This window comes from Ursus maritimus, unplaced genomic scaffold (genome assembly GCF_017311325.1).
Source record: "Ursus maritimus isolate PB19 unplaced genomic scaffold, ASM1731132v1 scaffold_11, whole genome shotgun sequence".
Taxonomy (NCBI): Eukaryota; Metazoa; Chordata; class Mammalia; order Carnivora; family Ursidae; genus Ursus; species Ursus maritimus.
In genome coordinates this window covers 54,166,037-54,182,230 of record NW_024423453.1, presented here as the reverse complement: position 1 = coordinate 54,182,230, position 16,194 = coordinate 54,166,037, and the positions used below count along the sequence as shown (strand labels likewise).

At 34.7% G+C, this 16,194-nt stretch overlaps 1 pseudogene; it reads right to left on the bottom strand.

Annotated features, from left to right (window-relative positions):
- Window positions 1-477: 477 nt before the first annotated feature.
- On the bottom strand, window positions 478-1,823 carry LOC103658139 (annotated as a pseudogene).
- Window positions 1,824-16,194: the final 14,371 nt, after the last annotated feature.

The window sequence follows — 16,194 nt, the reverse complement described above, 5'->3', positions numbered from 1 at the left end:
CTTTCACTTGCGGATAGTTTCTGAAGTGATCTTCTTCAGTTCATTATTACTGCAAATCTATCCCTAGTTACTTCTTTTCCATTTTATATTTTAGTAAATTAAATATGAGTCTGACACTTTTATGAAAATTATAGATTTTCTTTTTGTTCCCTGTACTACATGTTTTTACAGATACACTAGTCAATAAAAATGAATATATACTCTTATCAGATATTGTCCTGATCATAAATCATTAAGGAGTAATTTAAAATATTTCCTATTTAATAATAATTGATGTTGCAAACACAGACCTTGAGTGCCATTTTACTACTCAAAGGTAAATTGTCTACTACATTTTGTGTTTTTTTTCTATTTTGTTGTTTTCTTATTTTATTTTCATTTATTTTTATTATTCTAGAGCCAGTACTTTATTTGCAGATTCCACACATAGAAATGTAGCAAATAATTATACATCAGGATTGGTAGGAATACCAAGTATTATTTCACAACGGCCGCTATGTGTTTCTTCTTCTCTGACACAATTGACACAGATCCAGGCTTGCTATGTTTGAGAAGATTCACCTGCTTTCGTTGGTGAGCTTCCTTCATGATCCGCTGTTCCTGGATCTGGCTGTAGACAGATTTTGGTAGATGCCGGTGACAAGCAATGCATTCTATATGAGGATGATGTTGAAATTTCTCCTTCAACTTCTGGTTATAATCTTTGGCTGCTTTTTCTCATGATGTAAGCACACCCAATTTTTCAGAAGCATTAGCTTTCCATAGATGAATGTTCATTTCATCAGATCCACACATAATATATTTGTTGTCAGAAGTCCATTTTACACAGATAACATGTTGCATTCTCTTTGTGTGATAGACTTCCCTGCTTCTACTTTCGTCCACAGGAAAGACACAAGTAGATTTATCAAAACTAGCAGACACAAACTCTTTCCCAGTGGGAGAGTAATCCACATCAAGCACTGCAGATACATGATCCATATGTATCGTTACAGAAGCGTCCAGTGAATGCATATCAAAAGTATACAAGTTGGAATCTCTTCATTTGCTGTAGTAAAAATGAAAGCTTCCTTAGGGTTCCAACAAACTGTATTTGTTCTCATATCTAAGATGACCTTTTTCAGGGGGAGTAGCCTGCCTCATATCATATAGTACTATATTCCTGTTACAAGCACAACGTCCCAAGAGAAATGTCTCCATTAGGTTAAATTTAACACTATTTATATACTGTTGAATCCCCAGGTCACTGAACATATAGGACTTGTTCTTTGTTCATCCCAAATGTCTACCTGCTGTCCACATCTGGCAAAAACAGCTTCTATCCAGTGAAGATCAATTCCCATATACACTGTCTTTCTTAATACTGTATGCAGTAGTTCCTCCTCTTCTCCATAGCCTTGTTCTTCCATTTTCCACTGCTTCACAGTTTTTATTATTACCAACAGTAAAAAAAGAAGTCCGACAAAAGCAAGTACATATTCCTCATACAAAACCTTCACGTGCTTGTATTGTACAGATATATTTTCACTCAGACAAGTTCCAAATTCTAATTTCTCCATCACACATGCCCCAAGAAGGACAGTAGCCAGGATCTTTGGATGCTTTTGCCAAGCAATTGACTCCATCTCGGTGACCATCCAGAGAAGCAAGGAATGGTTTTGCAAATACCCATTCCAGTTGGTAGCATTTAAAGCTCTTACGTATTCTTGTGCGGCCTCAAAAGGATGTAAGTTAGGATCGTAGTTTTTTGGAACTCTTTGTAAGTACATCTTGGTTTCTCAGACGTAGTTGTCTGGGTTCAGACTCAGCATCTTCACCTTCATTTTGGCTCCTACTTGTCCCCAACTCCCCAAGCCTTTCCCCCGAGTTTGGGTTACCCTTCCTAATTACTTTAAAGTTCATCACTTATCCTATCTCTCTCAATAGACCACACATTTCTCTACGTGTCTTGTAAATAAATATATATATATTTTAATTTTAGAGCCTCTTGCAAAAATGGTAAAATGGAGAATGAATTTTGTATTACCTGCAGTAGGATGAGATGCTCACATTAACATATTGGGAAGTTATGACAAGATTATATAATCTTTTTTATCCTATGTATATGATATATATAGGTTAATTTTTAAGATTATATATATAATCTTATATATCATAGATATATGATGTATATAGGTTAATTTTTTACATGGGACATATCACTAATGATTAAGTACTATTACTTTGGAAAACAATGTTGTTCTTTTTTCTTATAATATTAAAATACGGGATGAAGTTTGAAAAGAGATATATATTAACATGGATTATTGTTCTTGGCTTTTCTATCATGCACTTCATCTGACTCCTCACAATGTAACCAATGTTTCATCTATACACTATCAGTTAATAACAAGCTATGGCTAGTCAGGGGATGGATATATTTTGTGCATGTTATTTCAATCCTAGAGACTAGAACAAGGCCCCAAGACCTCTATTTTTTCCTTTCTAAATGTCAAATTCACCAAATATCAGGCATTCATCATTTATCTGATGAATCCTTGACATGAAGGACATCTTGCTATTACTAATATGGAGAAAGAATCCAAACATACCTTAGCTTAGAGGCTGCTTTCCTTTTGATAGTTTAACTTATTTTTCTTTTTTCCTATTACATATAATATAGTATGTTTTGTGTATACTTGACTAATCTTTTTTTTTTTTTTTTAAGATTTCATTTATTTATTTGACAGAGAGACAGCCAGTGACAGAGGGAACATAAGCAGCGGGAGTGGGAGAGGAAGAAGGAGGCTCCCAACAGAGCAGGGAGCCCCCAATGCGGGGCTTGATCCCAGGACCCCAGGATCATGCCCTGAGCTGAAGGCAGATGCTTAACGACTGAACCACTCAGGTGCCCCTATACTTGATTAATCTTTAAACTAAAGAAAAACATTTATGTATTTTTATTTCTCTGTGCTTTAGTATTGGATATGAAATTAGAAGAAAAAATTCTTGCATGTGATTAAATTCAAATATTAGCATATTATTCTTGCACTGATAAGGTAACTGCCACACATAAGCTCAAGCCAATAGTTTAGTTACATGACAAATCCATTAAAAAAGGCAAACTAATCCATTTTTACCTGCTTTCTAAAAAACGTGTTGGCACAACCTTGACACATTGACTTTAAAAGGACTTTATTTCAACTATGTGCAGAGCACATATACATACTCTGAATAACTCCTTCTAAATAAAAGTTCATATCCCATTTGGGAAGTATTACTGGATGACACAAACTAGAATTACATTATAAATAGAAATATTCCTATATTACATTCATAGAAATGAAGAAACAGTTTAAAATCTAGAACCAGTCTGCAAATTTTATTTTCTATTTCATTTGTTATTCTAAACCCTTCCTCATCTTTTAAAAATATAAGCACTAAAGAAATCAGATTGACTCACTTCATCTCTTTCAACTGACTATGTCAAAGGTCAAAGGTAATATCGGGTAGGACAAGGTGCCTTAAGAAAAAAAAAAACAACTGAATTAGAATTTATAAATTGGAGCAAAATTTTATTCCAGTTCTAACTCTATAATCAATGCATAAACTCAAACTGAGACCATTTCGCAATTATTACTGAGTAATAGTTAATATTAATAATTCACATTAACTTTTAAAAGGCCAACATTATCAATGTTGGCAAAGATTTAAAAGAACTGAAATATCACTCTTGGCATTAAGTATGTAAGTTTCTATTATCACTTTGTAAAACTATTTAGATTACTTACTAAAGTAAACATATATCTACTTTTGTCAAGGCAGTATCATTGCAAAATTTGTATGTTTCCACAAAAATATCTGCATAAAAATATTCATAGCAACTTTTTTATAATAGCTCCAAATTGGATACTATTCAAACATCCTTCAACTGTAGAATACATAAATAAATTATAGAATATTAATACAGAATACTATGTAATACTAGTAATAAGAATGGACTTCTACCCTATGAAACAACATGTATAAATTTTATAAACATAATTGAGTAAAAGAAGCCAAACACCAAAGTGTAAATACTAGATATATATTCTGCTTCCACTGAAGATAGAAGCTAAAAAAAACACATAATTTTTAAAGAAAGAAAAAAAGAAGAAAATTTCAGCACTTGACCTAACAATGAGAAGAATCTGAGGATAGTACAAAATTCGAACATTAATTGAACCCATCAGCGATCTACTTTTCAGAGCAACCAAGTAACTTCTTAAGTCGAAAGGGGGACAGACATCTTCAAGTAGAGATGAAACATGTAGTCTGGTACATCTGTGGCAGAGCCCAGAATCGTAGGCACCAACTACCCCAGAAGTAGGTAAGAAAAAATGAGAGAACCATTTAAAAATATGCTGAAGTCCAAATGGGCTAGTATGACAGTATGGAACCAGTGACAGCCTGTTCAGAAATGAAACTTTCATGGTTTTTCTCAGTGGTTCTGTAAAAACACTTTACTCTTCTGAGACAGGGAAATATGATCTAAAAATAGGAAATATTGCTTTCACTTCCCCTGGGAGCATTTCACTTTTCCTATACCATTAGAATTAAGCCAGTAGCCATTTTTCTATTTTATTGTTCTTATCCAAAAGGATGATAAAACATCTCATATTCCCAGAAAGACAAATGGTTATAGCCTAGACTGGGTCACTAGGTTAAGCCCCAAAATGCCAGGGAGCCTAGTGTTTGCTCCCTAGGTATTTGCTTTTCTAACAGTATATTATATAAATATCAGAATTATCTTTCTATTAGGAAAGCTAGAGACATCTGCGACTTACCTGGCCCATGAAAAAATGTATTTACAGTCCACAAGGTAGGAGTAAGAATACAAGGTTCTTTCTATTTCATCCTGAAGAGGCAAAAGCTATTTTTTTTATTCTTTTTTTTTTTGGGGGGGGGGACTCCTGTCTCTTACTGCATATAAATGGAGATAGTCTGTCATTCTCCACCTTTCACATATGAAGTGTTTGGCTAGGCACTAGGAGGGTTTCCCATCTGGCTTTCATCTCACCACACCAGGGGTAATGTCTGTAGAAAGCAGGACTGGTACATTATTTATTATAAAATAATTATTAAGAAACTGGTGTCAGGGTACCTGGGTGGCTCAGCCAGTTAAGCATCTGACATCAGCTCATGTCATGATCCCAGGGTCCTGGGATCCAGCTCTGTGTCGGGCTCCCTGCTTAGTGGAGAGCTTGCTTCTCCCTCTCCCTCTATCTGACACTCTGCCTGCTTGTGCTCACATGTGTGCACTCTCTCTCTCTCTCTCTCAAATAAATATACATTAATCATTGAAAGAAAGAAAGAAAGAAAGAAAGAAAGAAAGAAAGAAAGAAAGAAAGAAAGACGAAAAGAAAAGACAAGAAACGAAATGAAACTGGTGTCTGCTCCAGACTAAACTGATGTAAACCACCACAGTGACTGCATGAAAGGAGAGGTATTCCTATTTTCAGGCATAAATATAATTTACTTAAGTCTCTACTATACTACAAATGATATTGAAGACTTAATAAGAAATTAAATACATACAAAAAATTGGGGTTAAAAAAGTGTCAATTGAGAACAAAATAATAAACATAATAAGACATGGAAATGACCCAGGTGCAGGAATTATTAGACAAGGGCTTAAAATAATGGTGATTAATAGGCTAATATAAACAATATGGATAAATGGAGAGTTGGAAGAGATGGAAATTATAAGAAAGTGTCAAATGAAAATGTTAAAATTTAATAAAGTATCAGAAATAAGTCATTCCTTTTATGGCTCATACATAGATTTAAGACAGCTCAAAAATAATAAATGGATTTGGAGATATGTTAATACAAGTTATCAAGGGTCACCTCAGTGGCTCAATTGTTTAAGCATCTGCCTTCTGTTCAGGTCTGATCTTATGGGTCCTGGGATTGAGCCCCATGTTGGGCTCCCTGTTCAGGGGGGAGTCTGCTTCTCCCTTTCCCTCTGTACCTCCTCCCCATTCATGCCCTCTCTCACTTTCTCTCTCAAATGAATAAAATCTTAAAAACAAACCAAAAAAAACAAGCTATCAAAACTAAAAGACATAAGAAAACAATGCAAACCAAGGTTTAAAACACAATGAAAAAGAGCTAACCACACAAGAACTGTGAGAAAATATCAAACAATCTAATGTGTATGTAATTGAAGATCCAGAGGAAAAGAGTAAAGGTGACAGAAAAAAATACTTGAAGAGATAATGGCTACAAATTTTTTAAAAATGATGAAAGACATTAAACTCTCAAAATTCAGAGTACCATAAAAAGGATAAATGCAACAACAACAAAACTCTAAACATATTGTATTCAGACTGCCGAAAATAGAAGTTAGAGAACATTTTGAAAACCACCATAGAAAAAAGATACAAATATAGAAAAACAAAGATATAGAAAACAAAAATACAAATAGACAAACATAGATACAAATTACAGTGAGGGAGGGGTGGCCAAGATGGCCAAGTAAGAGGATGTTAAGCTCACCTCATCCCATGGATACAACTAACTAACACTCACATCAGTGTAAAGAACCAAAAAAAAAAAAAAAAAAAGACTCAAAGTCTGGAAGAACAAACTCCACAACTAATGTAGAGAAGAGGCCACACTGAAGAGGATAGGAAGGGTGGAGACATAGTAGGAAGCAAAACTGTGGTCATCTGCAGGGTCAGAAGGGAGGAAGCTGCAGGCACAGACAAGGGTGAGAAATAGACTATCACTCCAGGGAGGCTGCATGGGGAAGATACATCCCTATAACAACTGGCTTTGAAAACTAGAGGGCCTGAGTTTTGAGAGTGCTTACAACCAGTGACACTTAAAGCCTGGAACTTGAGAAAATCAAAGGGCTCAGCTCTTGAACAGCCCAGAGTGCAAGAGGAAGCTGAGTCCCTACCCTTAAAGAGACAGCATGATAAAGAGCCCAAGGATTTATAACAACAGTTTGAAAAATGCTGGGGGTACACAGGAGGGAGAGTTATTTAGGCACTTCAGAATATGTCCCAGGGTACAGTTAATGGAGGAACCTCTCCAGGAACAAAGGAGCTGTTAGATGCCATCTCCCTCCTCTGTCCCTCAGCATAAACACACAGCCACCTGTGGGAACCAAGGTGGCACCCACATTCACTACCTAACATGCTTACACCAAGCCTGCCCCCCTGTGCTTTGGCAGGCCCACCCTTCCCAGTCACATTTGCTTCAGTCCAGGTGTTATGGTTCCCCTTCCCCAGAATACCAGTGCAAACTTTGCCAACCCATGCATTTTGTGGGACTTTGGTCCCAGCAACAGTGGTGGTGGGTCCTGCAGAAGTCTGAAGTACACCTTGTTAAAGTGAACACTCCATGCATGCAGTCCTGGTCCAGGCAGTGGAAGTGGCAGGTCACATTTCACAAGCAGACTGGCACACCTTTTAAAACTGTGCATCCCATAGTGGCTGGGGACAAAACATGGCCCACAACACACAGAGAGCTTCTGCGGATGACTGATGGGAAAAGTGGCCAGGACTCAATAGCAGGGCATATGCAACATACATAGAAGACCCCTCTAAAGTGCAAGGGACACTGCACTACAGGGCACCACAGAACCTCTTCTTTATGAAGCTTTCAAGAACAGGAGATGTAGCTGACTTGCCTAACATATGAAAACAGATAGAGAGATGAAATAAGGAGACAGAGGAATATGTCTCTTTTGAAAGAATAGGACAAGACCACAGCAAGAAACCTAAGTGTAATGGATATAAGTAATATGCATGATAGAGACACAAGTAATGTTCATAAAAATACTCAATGGAATTAAGAAGAGTGGAGGATCTCAGTGAAATCCTAACAAAGCGATTGAAAACATTAAAAAAGAACCAATTAGAGATGAAGAACACGGGTGAAATTAAAAATATGCTAGATGGCATAAATAGCTTCCTAGAGGAAACAGAAGAATGAATTAATGACATGGAAGACAGAATAATGGAAAGTAACCAAGCTGAGCATGTGAGAGAAAAAATATGCAAAATGAGAATAGACTTAGAAAACTCAGTGACTGTATTAAGCGTAAGAACATTTGCATCATAGGGATTCCAGAAGAGAGAAAAGGGGGGAGAAAATATACTTGAAGAAATAATAGCTGAAAATTTCCTGAATTTAGGGAACAAAACAGATATCAGGGTCTAGCTGGCACAGAGATCCCCCAACAAAATCAACCCAAGGAAGTCCACACCAATATATAGTAATTAAAATGGCGCAGAGTAGTGATAAAGAGAGAATTTTAATAAAACTAGCAAAAGAATACAGTTACATACAAGGGAAATCCCATAAGACTATCTGTGGATTTTTTAGCAGAAACTTGGTAGGCCAGAAGAAAGTGGCATAATATATTCAAAGTGCCGAAAGGAAAAAAATCTGCAGCCAAGAATATTCTATCCAGCAAGGATATCATTCAGAATAGGAAGAGAGATAAAGAGTTTCTCAGAAAAACAAAAGCTAAAGGAGTTCATGACCACCAACCAGACCAATGAGAAATGTTAAAGGGGACTCCTTGAGTGGAAAGGAAAGAACAAAAACAAAAGTAAGGAAAGTAGGAAGTGTAAAAGCTATAAAAATAAATGTATAGATAAAAATCAGTCAACAGACTTACAAAATAAAAGGATGTAAAGTGTGACACTATATACCAAAAACATGGAGAGAAGCAGTAAAGAATGGGCTCAATTGCAATAAAAGCAAATAGGGTATAAGAGCAAAATAAAAAGAAAAGAGACAGATAAGATAGAAACAACTAGCATGATGACAAATATAAATATAACCATATCAATAATTAAATTAGATATAAATAGCTTAAAACCTCCAAGTATAAAAGGTCTAAGATGCAGAAATTGATTCAATTTAAAATGAGGATCTAACTATATGCTATCTACACAAAACATTCTAGATATCAAGATATGGGCACTTTGAAAGTAAAAATATGCAAAAGGCATACTATTCAAACACTAATCAAAAGAAAGCTGACATGGATATATTGTCAAATTAAGTAGACTTCAGAATAAGAAATATTGTCAAGGATAGGCAAAGACATTATATAATGATAAAGTGGTGAGTTCACTGAGATGACATGACAATTTTCAACATGTATGCACCTAACAACAGGGCTTTAAAATACTTGAAATACAAAACAATGGAATTGAAAGGAGTAGACAAATCTACAATTATAGTTGAAAAGTCAATATTCTACTCTTATTAAACAACAGAGTAAATGGACAGAAAATCTCAGGTATAGGTAGTTCCCAACTTATGATGGTCTGACTTAACAATGTTTTGGCTTTAGCCAAAGCAATACACGTTCAGTAGAAATCATGCTTAGAATTTTAAATTTTGATATTTTCCCAGGCTAATGATATGCAGATGATACTCATGTTGCTGGGTAGTGTCAATTAGTAGCAGCTCTCAGTGATTTTGAAGGTAAATAAGTGATAAAACCAGTCTGTACCCATACAACAATTCTGTTTTTTTCACTTCCAGTATGGTATTTAATAAAGTACATGAGATTTTCAACACTTTATTATAAAATAAGCTTTCTGTTAAATGATTTTGCCCAACAGTAGGCTAATGTAAGTGTCCTGAGCATGTTTCAGGTAGGCAAGGCTAATTTGTGATGTTTGGTAGGTAAGGTGTATTTTCTACTTACAATATTTTAAATTTATGATGAGATTATTGAGTTATAACCTCATTGTAAGTTGAGGAAGGTCCATATATAGAAGATTTGAACACTACTACCGACCACCAAACACATATTCTTTTCAAGAATACGTGGAATATTTGTTAAGAGAGCCCATATTCTCTGAGCCATAAAACAAACTTTGACAAATTTAAAAGACTTGAAATTTTGCAAGGTGTTTTTCTATCAATCAAATTTTAAATGAGTAATAGAAAAATATATGAAATATCTCTGATATTTGGAAGTTAACAAACTTGTAAATTACCTATGGGTCAAAGAGAAAGTCACAAGAGATTTGAGAATATTATTTGAATTGGAAATTCAAATAAAAGTAGAGACAGAACACATGCAAATTTGGAGAACATAACCAAGTATGAGAAAAGTTTTTAGAAATTAAATAAATGGAGGGGTGCCTGATTAGCTCAGTTGGTTAAGCATCTGACTCTTGATTTCAGCTCAGTTCATGATTTCAGGGTTGTGAGATCCAGCCCACACCAGTCTCCATCCTCAGCAGGGATCTGCTTGAGATTCTCTCTCTCTCCTTCTCTCCCAGCTCGTAGTCTCTCTCTAATAAATAAATAAGTCTTTTTAAAAACATTCAATAAATGGGGAGTTATATAGTGTTTATGGATTGAAAGACACAATTTGTCAAGATATTAATTCCCTCCAAAGTGATGTTTGGCTTTAGTGTAATCCCAATCATAATCCTTTTAGGATTTGGTGTGCGTGAAAATTGGAAACAGTTTATTTGGAAAGACAAGGGAAATAGACAATTCAATTTGGAAAATAATTTAAGGATTTGGAGGCCTCTCACTTCTGACTTCACATTTAATATGAAGCAATAGTAATAAAGATGGTGTGGTATCTTGTAAAACAAAGACACATAGACCAATGGCACAGAATAGAAAGTAAAAAAATAGATCCACACATATCTGGTCAATTAATTTCCAACAAAATCGGTAAGACAATTCAAAGGACAAAGGATAGTTTATAGTTAATAAATTGGTACTACAAACATTGGGCATCCATATGAAAAAATGACATAAAATTTAAACATTTACAACACGTTTAAAATTGAAATCTATCATCAGCTTAGAACTAGAACTAAATTAAAGCCAAAAGAATTCAAGAAGAAAACTTCTGAGAATATACTGAGACTTTGGGAAAACCAAAGCTTTCTTAGGTAGGACACAAAAACATAAAATAAAAATTAAAATTATATATTACACAATGATCAGATTAATCTTGCCTGCTTTTTGAAAGACACTGTTAAGAAAATGGAAATAAAATGCATATCCAAAAACAAACTTACAGTGTACCCAGAATATACAAAGAACTAACATACCTCAATGATAAGAGGATAAGCAATGCAATACAAATGAACAAAATAATTGAATACTTTATTAAAAAACATATAGAGATAGCAAATAAGAATGTAAATAAAATGGCCATAACATCATTAGTCACTCAGGAAAATATGATTAAAACCATAATATACCATTACATGCTGGTGAGGAGGCAGAGCAAGTATAACCCTCAAGCACTGTTGATGAAAAGTGCAAAAGTTACTATTACTTTGAAAAACAGTTTTATTATGTATACTACAGTTAACCATATATTTATCATATTACCTAGCAATCTTTCTTGTGTGTGTTTACTTGGGAGAAATAAAAATATGCATCTACACAAAATTTTGTAGGTAAATAATCCCTGAAGAAGTGCTTAGTTTTGAGGAAATTCTATTTTTTTGCAATTTTTACTATATTTTGTGTTAATATTAGCAATCTATGTTCTCAAAGAAACCATGTTAGGTTTCTTTTCTTGCATGGGTTAGACAATTTATAACTTCTGAGCTGGATGATAATTCAAAAACAAAGCAAAGTTTTTGTTAGTTTACATGTAGATATGATTATAAAGGTTATGACCATATGAGTTAAATTTTCAGTTATAAGCCTAAAATTCCCCAAAACTTCCCTATAACTCACCATGCTATTAATGGTTTGTTCCTTCTCATTAAGGAGTACATAGAGTTAGCAAATTTTAATGATTATCTTTTCTAAGAAAGCAAAACTAAAATTTGCAAGCATCTCTTTTGTAAAACCATATATATATATATCAGAAATGGAATGTATGATGTTTGCCAATTTACTGTGAAAAATATCTTTCCATTGAGTGTGCTCATTTACTATGCAATCTTGCTATTAGAATGTAGAAACTTGATTAAACCTGCCAAAAAGTGGTAACATAATTAAAACTGTATATTACAAATGGCCCATTTTCTTTGCTCTGAAACACACACACACACACACACACACACACACACACACACACACACACACATCTCAAGCCAACAGTCCACTTTAGAGAGCAATAGCCGTACTCTTGCCTAAAGAGTTGACTGTGACTTGTGGACAAACTCTAGATTTGAGGAAAAAGTCCTCTTGCAAGCAAATAGATGATGTTAATTGAAGTGATATTTAAATTTATTCATTCATCTATTTAACAAATATTTACTGCATTCTTATTATGTTCCAAAGATTGTTCTAGGTTCTGAGAAGGAAATAAATAATGTAATTTCAAATAGTGCTAATTTCTATGATGGAATTAGACAAAGGTAAGCGTATGGAGTGTAACAGAACAACTCACTGAGAGGATTTGTTTAAGCAAAGAGATGAGTGATGAGAGGAAGCAGGGATTACCTCATCAATTTTTTTCGTGGAAATTGGTTGGCCACATTCAACTAAACATCACAAACTTAACATGTCCAAAGACAAAGTCTTCAACCTGCAAAACTATTTAACTGCCAGTTACCTCCAACTGCTAATTTGTAGCATAATTATGATGCTATTTCACATTATTATGCTATTAATCTGACAACTACTAGGTAAAAATAGTATCATGGGTACAAAATAGGATAAGATAAGCGTAGATATCTCTAGGGTAATTTAAACATAAAATAAAAGGTCAAATGCACTGATAATTGCTTGAGAAGGCCATATATTAATTGTCTCTAATATTCTTTGCTCATGGTTAATTCATACTTGCTGAGGGCAAAATAATGAAGTAGGAGACATGTTAGGAGTAACTCTAGATTTGTAATTGCAATTAAAATCTTTAGATTTGTAATTCTCTTTTAAGCCTTGAGAATTTACATGACCATTTCTTTCTAAAAATACCATAAGCTCAAAATCTAGGTGTGGAAATTTAAATGGCATTGTGAAATGAACCTTTTTAAAAGCATCTTAGATTCAGTTTAAGGTTAAAATTCTGGCTTAAATGTATGACAACTTTGCAGTACCTATTCACCTAATCTAATGAAATAGATATTACTTTCATAAAAATGTGTTGTTTAATAGAAAATTGTATCAGTTGCTTTAATATTTACTAAGAACTAAGCATCATCAGCCAAAAAAAGAAAAAGACATGCCTGTTTTAAGTATTGCAATTATTTTGACCTTTATCTTTTCAGAAACCTGATTGTGCATGTGTGCGATGTGTTTAGTTTAGACTTAACCTTCATTTACCTTAAAATTTGAAGCAATTTTTCAGCCTATTCCTCCAAAGCTATTTATTTTTCTAAAGTGCCTATCAGCCAAATGCAGCAATATTTAGCTCTTTCGTCCATACTTTAGAATCCTAATAAATAATTGCCGCTATTTGAGGGTTTAACTTGTTAAGTACATACACACATGCACACACGCATGTGCGCACACACACACACACACATACACACAAATTGGACTCTGAGTCACTTGTAGAAATGTTTCTATAAATATGCTTGAGAACATTTTGGTTTTCTGCAATTTGTTATAATCAAAACACATTAAATGTTAACATAATTGTTGCCAAATAATTTGTTGGGAAATGCTGATCAACGATTCCAAAAATGGCCCAAGTCATAAGTAACAGTCCAGTTCCATGGGATCAGAATTAAACTCCAGATACCAAAACCCATCTCCTGGGGATGGCCTTCAGGAGTCAAGCCCAACTGATTTTTCATGGATTTTTTTTTTCTGTAAATGTTTATTAATGTATTACTTTCTATCTGGCATGCCTCTGTATCCTGTTAAGGCTATCAGTGAATATAATTACCTTAAAAAAGTAAGTCGGCTTACACAGTGGCTCTGAGTTGACAGAATGTTTTTACACATTAGCAGTATCACTGGATTCAATCAAAGTAAGTCAGCCTACTCCACAGAGAGAAATATCCATAATATGAAATCAAGAGTCAGTGTGATACTCTCTTATTTTGGAGGCTATTGTTGAATTCATACCTAAACATTCTTCCCATACAGTTTGGCCAAATGTAAATTCTTGAGAGGATTTAAATTTTAGGTAATCATTTTCATAACATAATTTTCACGGTTCTATGAAAAACAACTCCAATTACATGAAGACTGAAAAAAAAAAGAGTCAATGGAAGAAATTAAAACAACTGATAGCTAACTGTTTTCCAGAGTCCTCAAATTACTCATGAATAGTGAATTAGAAGCTAAGAAAATTGCTTCAATCCTTTCTAGAGTATAAATATCCTGGGGAAACATTAAAAATATTAGACTGGAAAATAAATATAATGCTATCTTCTACTTAGCCTTGGATTTTATTGACCCAAACAAAGATTCAAGAGAATGGATTGAATAAAGGTGAAGGAGAAGGTAACTAAGAAATGGGACAACCTTACAAAACCTGGAAATTATTTATTTTGAAATGGGAGAAATACAACTATTATGGATGGTGTTCAGGACTATTTCAGGTACTTTAAGTAGTTTTAATAATAAGGGCATTGAACATGTTTTCAACCCTTCGATGAACAAAAAAAGCTGTTTTGATAATATTAGGTTTAATTATAAGGTTCACAGTGGTTACACAAAACTTGATCTTAGGACATGGCAGTCGTGCCATGATAGGAGAAGCTCTGAAAACAATTCTTTTTTTTTTTTTTTAAGATTATATTTATTTATTTGACAGAGAGAGAGACAGCCAGTGAGAGAGGGAATGCAAGCAGGGGGAGTGGGAGAGGAAGAAGCAGGCTCTCAGCAGAGGAGCCCGATGTGGGGCTCGATCCCAGAACGCCAGGATCATGCCCTGAGCCGAAGGCAGACGCTTAACGCCTGATCCACCCAGGCGCCCCTCTGAAAACAGTTCTGAAATTAAAATGGTGCAAATTCACCCTAGGAAAATTCTACAGTAGTAGAAAGTAAAATCAGAACAAAAAAAGCTAATATGGTATTCACATACCATTTTAATTGTTTAGATTATATAATTTTAATTATTTATATAAGGTCCATGTGTACTAGAAAAGGAAGCAAGAATAGAAACTATGAAGAGCTGGGAAAAGCTTAGAATTGCCTTGATTTTAAAGGGGTTTGTTTTCCATATTCTTCCTTATTTTTTTTTTTAATTCCCAGCATCAGATATCCACACCTTTAGCAGAAATGAAATTGTAATAGAGACATCTCTGAGGAGACATTATGGAGTATTCCTATACTTAGGCATTGATTCAGCGGTCTCAGAAGGAAGAAATACTTAGAGTCCAGAAAAATACGTGTCTTGGTGGTAATATATTAGGTGTACCTTATATACCTGATATATCATCCAATAGATAGTATATAGTTTATATACCTATATATGAACTATATATAGTTCAATGTGGCATGAGTTTTATTTACTGTATTAATACATGCTCTCAAAGCCACCAATAAATTGAAGTAGTTCAATATAGATTTACTAAATGGTGTAGTACAAGCAGTATCTTTTAATTACATGCTAGTAATTCTTTCTCAAAGTTATCTTCTATGTTCAATGGAACTAAATGGCCACTCAAGATTTTAGACTAAGTTAATAGTATTTGACTGGGGAATGTCAGAGTCACATAGGTCCTTTACATCTGATTGCTGCTTCCTATAAGATAGACAAGAGATCATTAAGCTAAATCATACTTTAAATCTTATTTCTACTTCTTTTTCCTTCATTTTGCTTGTGAACACCCTCTTAGGACTTGAGACAAGAGAGTCCAAGTTTTCTTTAATCACTTTAGCTCAAGCTTAAATTTTCATGGTCATGGGGCGCCTGGGTGGCAGAGCGGTTAAGTGTCTGCCTTGGGCTCAAGGCGTGATCCCGGCGTTATGGGATCGAGCCCCACATCAGGCTCCTCCGCTATGAGCCTGCTTCTTCCTCTCCCACTCCCCCTGCTTGTGTTCCCTCTCTCGCTGGCTGTCTCTATCTCTGTCAAATAAATAAAAAATAATAATAAAATCTTTAAAAAAAGAATTTTCATGGTCAGACGAGGTAGTATATCTGGTAAGAGCTCGGTCACAAGCTAATAGATCATTAACAAGAAAGACAAGTAACCTGGATTAAAAATCTGGATTCAAAGAGCACCTGTGTGGGGTGCCTGGGTGGCTCAGTCATTAAGCATCTGCCTTCGGCTCAGGGCGTGATCCCGGCGTTATGGGATCGAGCCC